The 15999-nt window shown below is 41.1% G+C and overlaps 1 protein-coding gene across 2 annotated transcripts in view; it reads right to left on the bottom strand.

Moving 5' to 3' along the window:
- LOC131474914 (thyroid hormone receptor alpha) overlaps positions 1-15999 on the bottom strand; it is a 106521-nt gene that overhangs the window by 83969 nt on the left and 6553 nt on the right. The window contains exon 2 of one of the 2 annotated variants that reach the window (XM_058652633.1): positions 7451-7541. The exons of the other annotated variant lie outside the window; for it this stretch is intronic. The gene's annotated coding sequence lies outside the window, so the exon portion shown is untranslated. The remainder of the gene's footprint in view (positions 1-7450; positions 7542-15999) is intronic. 2 annotated transcript variants of the gene reach the window in all.

Here is a 15999-nt window from a genome sequence, read left to right as displayed (position 1 = left end):
GGCTCTTACTCTGGTGCCCTGCGTGTGTGACTCATCATGTCTTTGTTGCACTGAATTGCTTGCAGTTAAGCTAACTGGTGTTAACGACGGACAATCTCAGATGAAGAGCAGCAGGTCTGTGGAAATACATCTCTGCTGTACAACGTGGGGTACTGACACGAAGAGATTCACAGTTAAAGTGTGTATTATGGTGCGGTGTGTCGGCATTTCTTGTAGGGTTGTGAACGATAAACCGTGAGAGATAGCGGCCTTCTCAGTCGATACGAATTAGCCATGAATTCCTAGATGAATCGGTTGTAGAGTCATGGATCGGGTATCGCGAGACTGGGAATCGGCTGGCGGCTTCACACACTTACAGTTTGCGTCAGCGTCTCTAAAACAACGCGAGAGCTGAAGCAAACTCCGTAGCTGCCTAGCTGGCGTTACCATGAGTGATAGACAAGTGACAACAAGGAAAATGAAGGAGGTTAAGAACGACACCGGGAAAGATTTTCAACTAGGAAACAAAAATCCAAAGTGTGGACCATTTTTGGGTTTTATAAGAAGGAAGGGAAGCTCGACAGAAGCCATGCTACAGTATTTGTAAGCTATGTAGAGCATCTTTGACGTTCACTGGCAGCACTACAAATCTCGACCAGCATGCAAGGAGGAAACACGGTCAAGAGGACGGTGAGTACCAACAAGCAGGAGCGCTGCTAGCATATACAACAAATATTAACCGTAGAATCAAATCAAATCGTTTCGTTCATATAGTGTATCGATTTGTATCGCAACAAGTCTGTAATAGAAGTATAACGTTTTTGAATCGTATCATAACCTGTGTATCTAGATGCGTATCGAAAATGTAATTTCTTGTACCTATGATGATAACTTTGTTCCCTCTCCCTCCATCCACTCACTCTCTCTCTCTCTGTTCTTAATTTGCAGGTATCCCCTGATTCCAGAGCTTCAAGGTCCAGATTTTGACACTGTCACTCTCACGACTACAATTACTATTTAAGCTATTATTATCATCATCTATCCTTCATCTATGGCTTGCCCTTTTCTGAGGGAACCAATCCCAGACGGCGTTGGGGGCAAGAGGCGTGTTACACCCTGGTCAAGATGATGTGAAGGAGACGGTGATGATTACTGTTATTCACGATACACTTGTTACACAACCATTCCTCTCCTCTATCTTCTTTCTTTTTCTGGAGTATGTTTATTCCCTAGTATGGCGTTTTCCATTGCGAGGCAAATGTGAACTTATATAACTGAACACTTATCAGTGGCGACTGGTGATAGAAAATGTTGGGGAGGGAGGGAGGGGGGGAGCAATACACAAATCAAAAGAAGAAAAACTGGAGCCTGGTGCTGGTGATTGATTAAAGATCAGACATGATGACCAGGCTGACGTGCACAGATGTACTTGTGCTGCTCTGCTTCACCTGCTGTGGATACATTTGGATAAATCCTAAATTTGTCTAAATTTTCTTATCTTTGGTATTGGAGGAAGGTTTACTGCACATGCACCGTTTATAGCGAGAAAAAAATTGTCCTATCTTCTTCTTCATGTGAGACAGGTGGGGCGGCGCCCTAGCGCCATCTATTGACGGGCTGCCACTTACACTTCTATAACTTTACTTATATAAATTGAAAATGACTAAAACCTAACTGAATTGGAGCATTTGTGCAGTAAATAACACATAGACACTAACATTTGTACAGTTGTATGATATATTTTCGTTTGTATTAGGTCCTTGCTTATGTCAGGCTCTGTTTATCTAAGGTGGAAACAGACATTAACAAATGCACACAGCAGCCGCCTGAGGTGTCTCATTTCTTTACCTGCCACAACTTAGTGATCTGAACTCTGATCAAACAGAGATGCACACCGTCGCCTTCCACATCTGCGAACCTCTATCACCAACCGACGTGATGCCGATGAAAGTGTGGCTCATGGAAACAGGGTCAGGCACCGAAATGAAGCGCTAAAATCTGTGTTGCGATTCGGCGATTGTATTGGAACTGATGCAACATGGTACGGAGTTTCAGAGTCCAGCTCTAGTAACCTTGCATGTTGATTCAGGATCTGGATAAAGGGAGTACAAAAGAGCAAAGCCAGACAGGAAGCAGGCAAAGGAAGGATTGGGGTTGAATAGGAACTGCTTTCTTTAGTGGGCCATCCGTAAAGATGATGTGTGGAGGTTATGAAATCTAAGTCCATAATCACACTCATCCTGTACCACACCTTGTCCGACTGGCCTGCTGGATGAGTTGTAGACAGGGATGATATCTAACAGTAAGTGGAGGATAGATATTGGAACACATCCCATTTACCACTACATTGTGACTATACTTTAGAGCAGTATGTAGACCGTCTATAATCTGAATTTAAACTTGTTGTTGTCATTTCTTATGACAACATCTTCTCAGTCATAGGTTAATGCACAGTTTTGCCTTCGGCTCACTGTGTTCTTGCGTGTTCACGAACATCTTGTGACCAAATTTATTTATGCAACATTCAGAAGGACTTTATAATTTATGCTGAGAAGGGAGTTTGCATCTTGCAGTAGATGCTCAGCGGCTCTGAAAGGGTTTGAAGGCCCACTGGCCCATGAAGGCATCTCAGATAAGTGATGTAAACTCAACATGAACTGATGCAACTTTTTCATACGGCAGAGAGAGAGAGTCTGATGACCGACATCACAAACTCTGCAATGTTTAGTCTGACGATACACGCGACTTAACAATAAATGACAGAAGTTGACTTTATAAAGCTTAATTTACAGTCTACTAGTCATAAAAATCAATATAAATCCAGGTGGCCTGTTTATCATGATGGTCATAAGAGTGTCGATCATTGGTAAATTGGTAAAACATTTATAGACAAAATATGAATCTATTCCACAACAAAACTGGCAGATTAAAACTAAATTGATCGAATAAATCAGTGGCTGTTAATCGATCAGTATGTTTATTATGTTTCAGGTTTTAAATCAGATAAAGGTTTGATAATAAAAGCAAATAACTGAATTAATCAATTGCATTACAAACAAACTGCAATCGGCCTTTATTATTCACTTAAACACAAAGAAATGAAAAGTCCGTTTTTGCAGCATTTCATCTGCTGCTTCTCTTAATTTCAGATTAAATCTGAGGGAATCGACAGTGAAACAAAGTCTTCATCTCACCTTTGAGATGAATTGTGATTTAAATGCACTAAAAAAGGAAAAAATCAGGTCTTGTTAGTCATGTTTTGGCTGATTCAGCAGCCACATACGAATGGTCTGCATGTCCTACATAATTCTCTTTTTATACATATTTTTTTACGTCAACACTTTTGTGGAAATTGCCACAAACGCGTTGCACCTGTTGTTCACTTGATCTCAAAGCAGCTTGATGGGGTTGGAATCTGGAGTCGACTGTGTACAGCTCTTTATCACGTGAAGCCTGCGTCTGGTTCTTCTCCTGCTATGTTTTGCCTCATTACGTTGCTGTGGGATGAACCCTGACCAACCAGTCTGTCCTCATCTGTTACTCGCCTGCTGCTCCCCGCTCTGACAACAACACGCTCTGCAGTTCCTGCGGTAACGTCCTGATAAAGCATCCGAGGGTGTAGCAACACAGTTTTTGTTCTGAAACAGCCAGAGGGTTTATCAACCTGTCACACGTATTTGCTTTGCAAGGCGTCATTTATTTCTCTTGCTACTTGGAAACTGGATGTTTCTTCATGGTTGCATTTTTTTTTCCTTGTCACTCAGTTTTTGTTCTTCACTGAACTCGGAATTTCAACTCAAAGCAGAAACGCTACAACTGGCTCGTCACAAGGGGCAGATCCATCCAGCCTCTAAGTAGCTCAGACCGATTCCAATGTTGCATGTGAAGAAACGGGAACAATGTGAACACAGTCTTGAACGATGCGTTGCTGAAGTGTTTTGAATGGGCTCATGATTGACAACACGCCACAATACATTCTGTCATCAAATCATTACGAGCACAAATCTGTAATCTCCCGGCGCTACAGTCCTCACACACGTCCACCTAATTTAAAAGCTGTTGGGTAGGAATCCTTTGCTGCTCAGTAACCGAGGATTAGCTCTTTAAGATGAGTGCCTCGTGTGGCCTAACGTTGCACGCGCGCACACACACGGACAATAGACGGTGGGTGTGTCTGACACTTTGTGCTACTACAGTTTGGTAGAGGACGGTTTAATTGTAACATCTGTTAGTATAATTGTATAATTTGCAGTGACAAAGTTTGACCTTTCTCGGATTACGATGTAAGCAACGCACGCAGTTTAAAAAATGCTTGTGAATGTGAAGCATTTTAGTCGACACCTTCACCGCACGTGTGAGTCAGCCTAGATAAATCATACTATGATTAATCTAGTAATCTATGGTATTAAGATAATGGGACTATAAACAATACTGTGCCACTTAGTATAATTACCTTCTCACTGTGTAACATATATGCTGGTTTACCTACTAATGTCGTGAAGACAAACTAATCGTAAGTAGGTTGGGGTTCCTGAAGATGATTTTCCAATTCATAACGACATTTATTAATAAAATACTCAAATCAATCTTTTAATATATTCTTGTGAAACTATCACCGTCAGCTCTTACTCCTGGTGAAGGAGGCAGCTAAACTAATGTTGTTTTTCTGAATTAAGATAAATATCTGTCCCGCGTAGGAACATTTGAGGGACAGTGAAAAGTGCTGGGCCACTAAGAGGTTGCTTCTGGGCCACATGTGGCCCCCAGGCCACCATTTGGTTCGGCTGGATGTAGAAAAGAAGTTTTGGTGCCACGGTTGTCTGCTCAAAGACAGTTCATTATATTTTGTCCACTACCTCCAATGTCAACATAAATTAACATACCATCAATATTGTCACAGTCTGATTCTCGCCTGTATATCTTGAACTGAAACAGGTTTTTAAGGTTTGAGTTTGAGTTGCCGCAGTGATCTTTGACATCCTTATTTACCGAGGTCTGCAGAGAGATCTCTTCTTGATCTCTCTCCTCGGCACTCCACGTGTAAACGCCGGCAGTTTTAGTGTTTTATAATATATTCATGTTGTTTAGTGACTTTGTTTGTGTCCTTTATTGGTTTTACATTACATTTTTATTGCTTTGTTGGTTTTTTTATATTGCTTTTAGTTTAATATCCTATTTTATGTATTTATGCAATAATACAGTACTTTGGTCAACGCAGTATGCTGTAGAACTAAATTTGGAGTTGGATTGTAAATCAAAAGTGCATCAACGCAACTACTTTGATACATTATAATAAAGCAAGCTTAATGGGGCAACTAAATATCTCTAAATCAGTGGTTCTCTATTATTTTCTGTCATGCCCCTCCCCCCAGAGGACAGAAATGTCTTCACGCCCCCCCACGCATCATTTCTATTTATTTATCTGTATAAACCACTGTATGAGTTGTCCTGCCCTGCCTCTCACGCCCCAGGGGGGCCCACCCCACTATTTGAGAAGAACTGCTCTAAATGAATCAATATCCAGTCAAATCGAATAGGAACCAAATTGAGGAAATCAGCGGCAATAAAAAGCCCTCCTCGTAAGTCAAGTGTTCGCTGACAGTGCTCAGTCTACACCAGGGGTGTCAAACTCAAATGCCCTAGGGGCCAATGAGCATTTATAGGCGGTGGGCAATATAAGATATTCATTATGATATTAGACAGAATTGCAAAGTAAAAGTGCTTGTTTTGATATAAAACGATTCACAATAAAAACATATTTATGATGCACAAAAACAGAGAATTAAATTGAAAATTTAGCAAATAATGACGAGGAATGTCTTATTACTATTATAAAAATATTGCTCTTATATTCTGTCTCTATTCCATCACCTCGCATAGTGGTGGGCGGGCCGCGTGTAATCGATTGGAGGGCCATATGTGGCCCCCGGGCCACCAGTTTGACACATGTGGTCTACACGTTGGATGTGTCACTGTGTCACAGTCGGGACAAGCTGCGCGGACTCAAGTGACGACAGCATTACCCTGGATTTCCACTGGACGCGGAACGGCCGCGGAACGGCCGCGGCGCGGTTCTGCTTCGTCCTCTCCCAAACGTCAATCCCCACCGGGCGCGTTACGGCAGCGGCGCGGAGCCTTGGGAGCCAGCGGTATTCAGGGAAAGACCGCGCGATAATCTCGAACGGACGCGAGATCCCGCGATAGACTGTGTGTATAAAGGAAACAACAACAACACAGCTTCTTTCATTTCTCCACTTCCATAATCAGTCTCTCGTCGTCCATTGTCTCCGAGACCCTCGGATCAAATGACTGTTGACCTGGGAGCACCGGTTATGACGTAACGTTGAGGTGAAGTTGTGACCTGCGTAAAGTGTTTTACTTTGATACTGTGTCGGACTTCCTGTCTTGTGCGATCTGCTTCGTTGAAATTTACGAGGTTCAGCAGCGGCAACGGAAAAAATAGAACTGTTTCCTATCGATAGCGCTGCGGCGCGGCGCGGCGCTTCTGGGCCGCTGCTGATCCGCGCCACAGCGCGGCCGGTGGGAATGCTCACATTGATTAGAATGGAAACGATTTGCAACGGCTACCGGGCCGCTGCCGTTACGCGGCCGTTCCGCGTCCAGTGGAAATCCAGGGTTAGCGTGATGTCCTTAAGAGTGCACTTACAGCGTAACAAGGGTTGCGGAGACGTGACGTGTCATGTTTGAACGCGGTCTTTGTTGTCAAATCCTGTTATTTCCACTCATATGAATAACACAGTGCATATACTCTCAGTGTCAGAGCTAATATACAGTTAATCCTTGGTGGTTTCGTTGGGGTTTAGACATCGAGGCTCATTAAACTGACAAAAACATGCCGGCAGGTTAGTGATGGTGCAATGCACAGTGTATGAAGTGATTCCGTGAAATAGACAGTTTTCGCAAACAATGGAAAAGGGCTAGTAAGCTCATGTCGATGCATGTCTGAGTGTCTCATTAAAGAGAGCTACACATGAGACCTTTTTATAGCACAGAGCCTCCAGGCGTCTTCTGTGTGCGGGCTCCACAGACCAGCTCTACTGATCCTTTGCTACCTTGTCAATGCATGATGTGCCCTGGCCTGCAGGTGTTACACAATTTTCTCACCGTCTGATACAATGCTGATTTTACAGATTTAAAGTTTTAAAGTCGGTGTGTGATTATCTTCAGATGATAAAGATTTTGCCTCTGCAGAATCTTAATCTGCACGGTTCTACCGCTTCACCACGATCAATCATTTCAGTCTACATTTATACCCCATGACAGCTTGTAAAGTCAGGGGAATACACTGTTTAAAACGTGAGTAACTGCAATTGAGGGCCATCTGTGCAGGGAATGCACATACACCTCTGGAGCATTAGCCGCGTTGGCTGGATTGGTTAAAAGGAACAGACGGCAGAACAACACATGGTTTCTGTTATTACTCAACGCTGGAAAAGAGAGGAGAACCAACCTGGTGCTTTGAAGACAGAGGCCGGTCTTCTTACGTCGTCTTCACTGACACAATCATCTAATGGCAGAGCGTCGTCCTCTATGCAATAACTCTGTAAAATTACAGGGGAAAAAAATCCATTTAGAATTTTCTTTTTAAGTTAACGGAAGAAAGTCAATTTAAAATGTGACTTTTTTTGATTGTGACAAATGTTATACATCATTTATATTCCCCCCACGTGTGCATGGGTTTTCTCTAGGCACTCCGGTTTCCTCCCATAATCCAAAGACATGCAGATTGGGGTTAATTTATATGGAGAGCTTTTATTATTTGCAGCCAAATGACTAGGGTTGAACAATTTACTGTTTGTTTTAAAGATAGTTCAGGTCTTTATGAAGCGGGGGTTCATACGGCGTAACTGTAACGTGATTTATGCGTCTTTTTGATTCGCCTCGGCACAGTTTAGGTTGCATTTCCACTACAAAAAAAGTACCGACTTATCAGACTACCCAAGTATCGACTTCGCTTTATACGCGACACACACACACAAACAAACGAGTGACTAGTGACTTGTAAAGCAGTTGTTTTCAGTGTAACTGAATCACTAGAATCATAGGGACTGTCACTAAATACACCAGACTCCTCTGTTAAATATTGAGATTTTAGACATTTCCCTGCTAATTGTTGGAGATTAACCACAGTTTTTAGGATTGTTAAGTCTTTTTAACTGATCTACAGTTCGGCATTGTTCGGCTTGATTTTTGTGTCGGACGTCTCTTCCTGTGACGGCACTCTGACCAATCAGTGGCCGGCAGTGTGTTGATGTCACGCATAGTATCTCCTCAGGTACTGAAAAAGTACCTGGTACCAGGTACTATGCTAGTGGAAATGCCGGTGAAAACACGCCATTATTGTTTTTATCGTTTTTCAACATACTGTATTCCTACGCACAGAGGTGCAAAAACACGGGAGCTGCATTACAATGTGGCTCTCACTTTAGTGTACTCTCTTTTACGGGGGTATAACACGCTCGCCTCGCTGTCCCTATTCACATCAAAATAACACGTAAAACGTGTTTCAGTCGTCCAATCTCCCTCTCCAAACGGAACACAGACTGAACCCTATCCTTGGTTTCTACTACCTTATACAACCCCACTTCAAAAAAACATGAACTTTCCCTTTCAAGGTCACCGTCTCCAAAGTTCTGACCAATAACTCTCCAAATGGAACCACTGATGTCCGCTTTAGCAGCCGACAGCAGCATTTAAGAAGGATGTATGTAAAAAAAAATGATTGGGTTCAAGGCGATGTAGAGCGCTAGTCCCTCAGCACACCGAGGCAGGATCTCATTAGCGTGCCATCAGGTTCATGGGTCAAAGTTGTTTAAGTCTGGACTGCAAAAAGCCTGGATGCTCTGGATTGATCCTGTCTAATTATCATTTCAAAATCACCAGGGGACACAAGCTCTTTCAGATTCGGTATTTCAACTATGACTGTGACCTCACAACCTTTCCAAAAGGAGAAGAAAGGGGGGAAAAAATGTTTAAGTATGTGTGCGTGTTTCACATCAGCCAATTATAAATGTGTTTAGCTTTTACTGTCACGTACAGTAAGTGGCCACATTTCTCTCCATTGTGTGTCCTGACCCCCTCCCACTGCTGAAAAAACGCAGCCAACCCTGGGGAAACACTGACAATGTATTAAATCCAGTGAAGCTAAAGGATATATAGGACAGAGCTTTGCGTGTCTGTGCATGGCTACGTGTCCTTGATATACTTGTTAAGCTGATTTAGTTTAAATGAAAAGGAGGGCTGGAAAATTCCCCACAATCTGAATGTTCTGACTGTTCATAAGTGGGTCAATATGTGCCTCAAGACAAATCACATGGCTCTGATACCAGGTAGAACTTCCACTGGGATATCAGCTGCCAGCTTTCACCCTCTGGGTGCTAATGTGCAAAAATAATAATATATAAATCTCTGTTGTTGACCCAAGATAACTTCCCTGCGACAGACAATAAAGTTTATTCAATTCTATACCACAAATCAAACAGTAAAAGAATAGTGACAAACTGAAACGCAAATATTGGTCAGACAGAGGCGTGACTGTGTCCAAAGGTCGATGAGGTAATCAAACATTCAACAGATGATAATGGCCAGGCAAAGATATAACGTCCAAACCTTAATCTCACAGTAATAACTGACATTTGTGAGAACTAAAAGTGACCACTAAAAACTGTTAGAATAGCTGAAATGTAATAGTTTCTTAGAGTTTTTGTCATTTGCTCACAACTTTCCAGGTCCACCAAAAACAATTTTATTGGAAAGAACGCTATCACACTCAAAACACAGGTGGTCTCACTCGCTGCTCTCTGTCCACTTCATGGCATTTTTCAAAAGCAGGCATGGGGCAGAGTTAGCCTCAGATCAGTGGCTTTAGTAAAGTTATGCTCTAATCTGTGAATAATTCAGAGGTGAACTCCAATGCACCCTCTTTATTCACATCAAGCACATGAATTTTAAAATCACATCAGGGGAAGAAACGGGTTGAGATTTGTCTGTTACACAGTTTCACTTTTGAAAACTAAAACTCTTAAAAACGCTGATGTTGTTGCTAAATAAATGATGTTGTTCATGGACAGAGCAAGAGTGCACAATGTACTGTTTAGAGGTGATCTGATAAGAAACGGAAAACAATAACAGTGCTAATGTGCAACTGATGAAATTCATTAGACCCAGCTGGTGGAGGCTTATGCTGCATGCCTCCAGCTTTGGAGATCCATGTTTTGTAAGTGACCTTTACTGCACAGTGCCTCACAGTGTTTTTTTTCCAGTCCCTGTATCTTCTATCACTCTTGATCTCAACTCCCTTGACAACATCTCTGCCTGTGTCCCTCAGAATATCAAGATATTCTTTTAAAAGTCACAGTGTGAGCGTTCTGTACAAGATTTTCTGTACAAGAAGCCGCCCCCGAGTGGACGAGCAAAAGGCTCAACCTCTCCGTGTAAGTTCATCCGAGCAGGGAGTCCGTCCTTTTAAAGTAATCCCTGGACCACTTCCTGTTGTTGCCACTCCCGACGCCAGTCTTGGTTCCTTTCCTCATAGGACACAGAGTGCATGTGTGTGTGTGTGTGTGCTGCACAGTGTGCAGAGCTCTGGCTACTTTGAGTTCATGTACTATATATGTGTGTGTGTGGCAGTCCTGTCTGACAACCCTCCCTGGAGGCAAAGAGCTTGTTACAAAGTCCCTCTCTTGTCCCACTAAAGCAGGGTATTTCTATCTCTCCTCTCATCCCCTAAAACAATACAATCCCCCTGAGAGATGTTTGTGAAAGAGTGAGACTTCACAGCAACCAGTGATGAGGGAAAATACAGAATATCAGAGCAAAAAAACATGCTGTCGCTCTCAGATGACGCCAACCACCCTCTGTGCCAAACAGTTGCTCATTTGAAGAAAAGTGGGCATCACTAAGTCACTTACATGAAGAAATGCATGATTGATGTAACAGCACTCACAGGCTTCAATCACTCCAATGTAAATGAGGAGACTAGAGCTGAAACAATTCATCGATTATTAATCTAATTAAACTATTTTGATCATCGATTCATCGGTTTGAAGCTTTTACCGCAATTAAAACAAGATTTTCAGCTTCTTAAATGTGGATATTTTCTTCCTTTCTTTGCTACAAAGAAATAACTAAAAGATACTGATTTTGGTTTGTGGACAAAACAAGACATTTGAGAACATCATCATTTCCCAACACTGATCAACATTTTTGAAGGTTTTCTGACATTTTATGGACCAAACGATTAATCGAGAAAATAATCGACAGATTAACCGATTATGAAAATAATCGTTAGTTACAGCTCTAAGTGCGACACATGATCGGAACGGGGCTGGGCCTTATGTTGAGTTTTTAAATGATATCATTATGTTTTCAAGCGTGATAAAGGATCACTCAACACTGTTGAGTGAGCTCAGCTCAAAGAACTCCAGACTGCAACTATTAAGCTGCTTTTGTCCTCTGTTTTGTTGTTAATTGACCGTCGTTGCACAACACAAGCAGTTAGAGATCGTGAGCAATTAAAAAGTAGCTGGTGATTCTCTCTCTCTTCATCCTCCTGGTCTCAGCGTGTGGCTTTGCTTCAAGTCGAGATCTGAGCGCTACAGGAGGAATGGAGTCATTGTGGGTTGACATTTTTATTTGCCATTAAACCTGTGGTGTGTGGAGTCAACAGAGTATAATATAGCATGATATACTGTCACAAGCATTTTCGCTCGAAATACCCATCCTCAGTTTGGAAGCAGGTAAAAATACCTACTACATACTATTTTTTTGTCCCCATTCTTCACAGTTTACTGTTACTTAATGACATTATTAGTCACAATGCTGTCGGGGGTCAATATCACACTTTTTTAAAAAGATGACCGTTTAAAAGTGCAACTCTGACCTGATTGTTGGTCCATATGAGACCCAGCCCAAGCTGAAACCACAACAATACCAAACTAGATCATTGATACATCAATTATTAATCCATTGCTAAAATAATAAAGTATTTTGTTTGCTTAATTACAGGACAGCACTTTGGTGAACTATGTTATTTTAAATGCGCTTTATCAAAATATCCAATCCAATAAATTTATAATCAGTGAATCAGTTTGTGTTGGGGAGTTTTATAACTAAAATAAGCTCTGTAATGTGAACATTTTCTGGTTTCTTTGCTCCATATAAAAAAAAGGAACCCACAGATTGGAATTTTTTTTTTTGTGGACAAAAGAAGACATTTGACAACATTATTATTTTGAGATTTGGGAAACACCGCCATTTTATTTGAGCTGAAACAATTACTTGATTATTAATCAATCACTAAATGGATCGTCAACTATTTTGATAATCGATGAATCGGTTTGAAGCTTTTTTCATGATTAAAACAAGAGTTCAGATTGTTTCAGCTTCTTCAATGTGAATATTTTCTAGTTCTTTGCTCCACATAACAAGGAAATCATTAAAACTGAATCATTTTGGTATGAGGACTAAAACAAGACTTTCCAGAACATCATCATTTCCAGGTTTGACAAACACTGATCGGCATTTCTCAACATTTTATGACATTTTATGGACCAAACGGTTACTAGAGAAAAGCGAAACACAACATCATTAGCAACAATTCTCCAGTATAGGGCAGTCACTGCAACCGCAATAAGGAATTCCTGCGATAGCAACAACAAGCCAACAGCAGATAATGGCAAGCAACCATTACGACCGCAAGTGACCACGGCTTGACCTCATCTCGTAGACGGACAGAAAAAAAAATGGCAACTGCACTGGTGGCTAAACAGGTGGTTCCTTTAAGAGCAGTGGTGTGTAAGTGATGAGAACGCTGGTGACCGAGCACAGACAGAGCATTAATGTAAAGTGTTCTGAGCTGAAATAAACGTCAAGACTCCTCAAGACCAAAGCTGAGTGTATGTGTGTTTAACCAGAATAGCTACAGCTTCTGCCCCTTTTGTTTTCTTGATAATTATCCAGTTGTAAACACCTTCCTCCTGCACCACGGTGTCGTGGACGTCAGCCAAAAGAAAACTGAAGCCAAATACAACTGTGAAAGTGTGCGGCGGGAATACTTTACAGCCACTGTTACACAATGTCACACTGACTGAAGGAACAGTTCTCTTGCAACACAACACGACAACACAACTACAGTGGATTTCCATTGACGCTACAGTCATTTGTACAAACTGAGAGGGCATGCGTGGAATACCACCAGATACTGGCAATGATATGCAAATCTTTAACACAGCAGGGGGAATTCCTTCACTGTGACAGACCTACTCCAGTTAAGACAGCACTCGCTGCCTTCCCGGCACCAAACAGCTGGTGAACTGTGAAGTGGGGCATTTAGCAGCTAAAGACGCAGGTACTTCCCTCTGTATGAGAGGCACGTCTCTCTCCCTCTCTATTCATTAAGCAGCTAAGATGTGCCAACTTTGTAATTTTTGCAGTTTTTCCCACGATGTATAACGGAGATTTGATTCTGCTCATAAACCAAATGGGACAAAGTGGATTTTGATTAGGGCTAAAACGATTAATGGATTACTAAATTTATCGTCAACTGTTTTGATAATCGCCTAATTGGCTTTGAGTGCTGGGTTTTTTTATAATTAAAACTTTGTGATTTATTTAGAGTTTCTTGAACGCGAATATTTTCTGGTTTCTTTGCTCCGTTTAATCATTAAAATTCAATTGATCTGTCCATTATTTTCTCGATTAATCGAGTAATCGTTTGGTCCATAAAATGTCATTGTTTGTCAAACCCGGAAATGATGATGTTCTCAAATGTCTTGTTTTTGTCCAGAAACCAAAAATGATTCAGTTTAAATGATTTCTTTGTTATCTGGAGAAAAGAAATGAAGAAAATATTCACATTTAAGAAGCTAAAACAATCAGAAATGTTGTTTTAATCATGAAAAAAAGCTTAAAACCGATTAATTGATTATCAAAATAGTTGACGATTCATTTAGTAATCGAGTCATTGTTTCTCTAACATCATCATTCAAAATAAATGTGAGTTCTAGTCCTAATTTTGATCAGATCAGCACCAAAACAACATTTACCTGCGCTGAAGGGGGCATGGACGTTACTGTTGAGATATTTCACCCCAACCGGTCTAGGCAGATGGCTGCACATGTTTGAGTATGGTTCTGTCAGAGATTTCTTCTTCTGTTAAAAGGGAGTTTTTTTCTCTCCACTGATGCCTAGTGTTTGCTCATTGTGTGAGTTGTTGGGTTTCTCTGCTCTCCATGACATTATAATATGATGCATGTTATGTTGGCGCTATACAAATAAAAATGAAATTGAACTGAATTGAATATTTCTGGTGGAACAAATAAGAGCCAGACCATGGGGTTTCTTGTAGATGCAATGATTTCATGGCTTATAAAAGAAAAGACTGAATGAAAAGCTTTACAGATAGGACAGTGCTTACAGGGAGGAAGCTAATCAAGTCTACCTATTAGTGCAGGAAAAACACTCCATTTCCCCTCACAAGCAGAACCTGCTCCACTTTGTCTTCCTCATTAGCAGAATGTGACCAATTCATTTGGTAAATCTCCACGTGTTTAGTCTGTCCCGAAACATACACCTCGAGAGATGGAGATGTGTCCTGTTTTCAGCACCTTTTCCTCTCAATCACACATATGTCAGGAGACTTCTGGTGTTTCTTAGCCCTGATTTCATTTTCTATGCAGGAGATGCACAGCTCTTGTTCTGACAACAATTCGATACAGGCTGCATTAAACACAGGAAAGAAAAGGAACATTCCAAAGAAACGGGTACCATGGAGGGACCCTGAGGCTCTTTTTCAATACCCTGTGCATGTGTGTGAGCACATTTAAGAGCTGTACTGCATGTTTTGTTCTGCTGGTGTTGTCAGTCAGACAGTATGTACATCATGTTCATCCACCTGATGGATGTACATGACTCCTAGAACAGCCTCGGGTTAGGAAGGGTTATTATCTCTTAAGGCTAATTAGTCACAGCTCTTCTCACACTGGCTCAGTCACATACTGTATAGGGCTGCAACTAACAATTATTTTTTCATTATTGCTCATCTGCCTCAGGTATTCACCCTGAGACATTGGTGGAAATCAGCGAAAGTGCACATCACGAACTGTCTTCATTTTCCGATCAACATTAACAGTGGCTAGCAATGGCTCGATACCACTTTATCTTGTCAGTTACAGACAATATTATTTTAGCCTGATAGAGTGTAATGATGCACAACATTTTTACAGTCCGTGCTTAGTGTAGCATTTATGTCAAATTTAGGATTTTTGGATCAAATTTCTTTTTCCGACGTCTGATCCCGTGATTTTGACGAATATCAGACGGATTCCAGGACTGAGTATCGTATCTGCTCATCCCAAATCAGGAATATTTTTTGAGGTGCATGGTGCTGGGACAATGATCAAGTTGCGGCAGTTAACTCGACCGTCCTGACTCAAATGAAACCGATTAGTGCAATGTGACATAATATGCAGTGCACTGCAATCAAAACCTAGATGTTTTAACTTGTTCATCTCGGTGCGTCCTGGAAATGACCAGAAATACAGTCGCATCAGAAGAATGTTTGGATACAACAAGAGGTTTGAGGGCAAAGTGTTCAATTAGTAAAATGTATTTATTTTGTAATTCTAATTTTCCAATTAGTTGTAAATAGTTAATATTCCATTGAGACTATATCCATAATGTATCTATTATAGTAAGAAATGAGAAACTGCAGTGATCAATACTTCATACCGCAAGTACTGATGAGTTTGTATTTAGGGCAAAATGCGATATTAGTTATCCTTATTTGTCAAAATTCGTCCCAATGTGTCACACATATATCACGCTATGTGTTTATGTAAAAGATACTAGTGGCTAATTTATCAGCACCAATTATTTACAACTCTGAAACAACAAGTAGTGTCAATGTTACAGTATAATCATGTATATTCTCTTGCTGCACGGGTGTTTTCATAAAATATAATGAAACTGGTTTGTGGGTAATACACACAGGCACGGTGA

This window comes from Solea solea, chromosome 16 (assembly GCF_958295425.1).
Source record: "Solea solea chromosome 16, fSolSol10.1, whole genome shotgun sequence".
In the NCBI taxonomy this organism is placed as follows: Eukaryota; Metazoa; Chordata; class Actinopteri; order Pleuronectiformes; family Soleidae; genus Solea; species Solea solea.
This window is presented reverse-complemented; position numbering and strand designations above follow the sequence as displayed.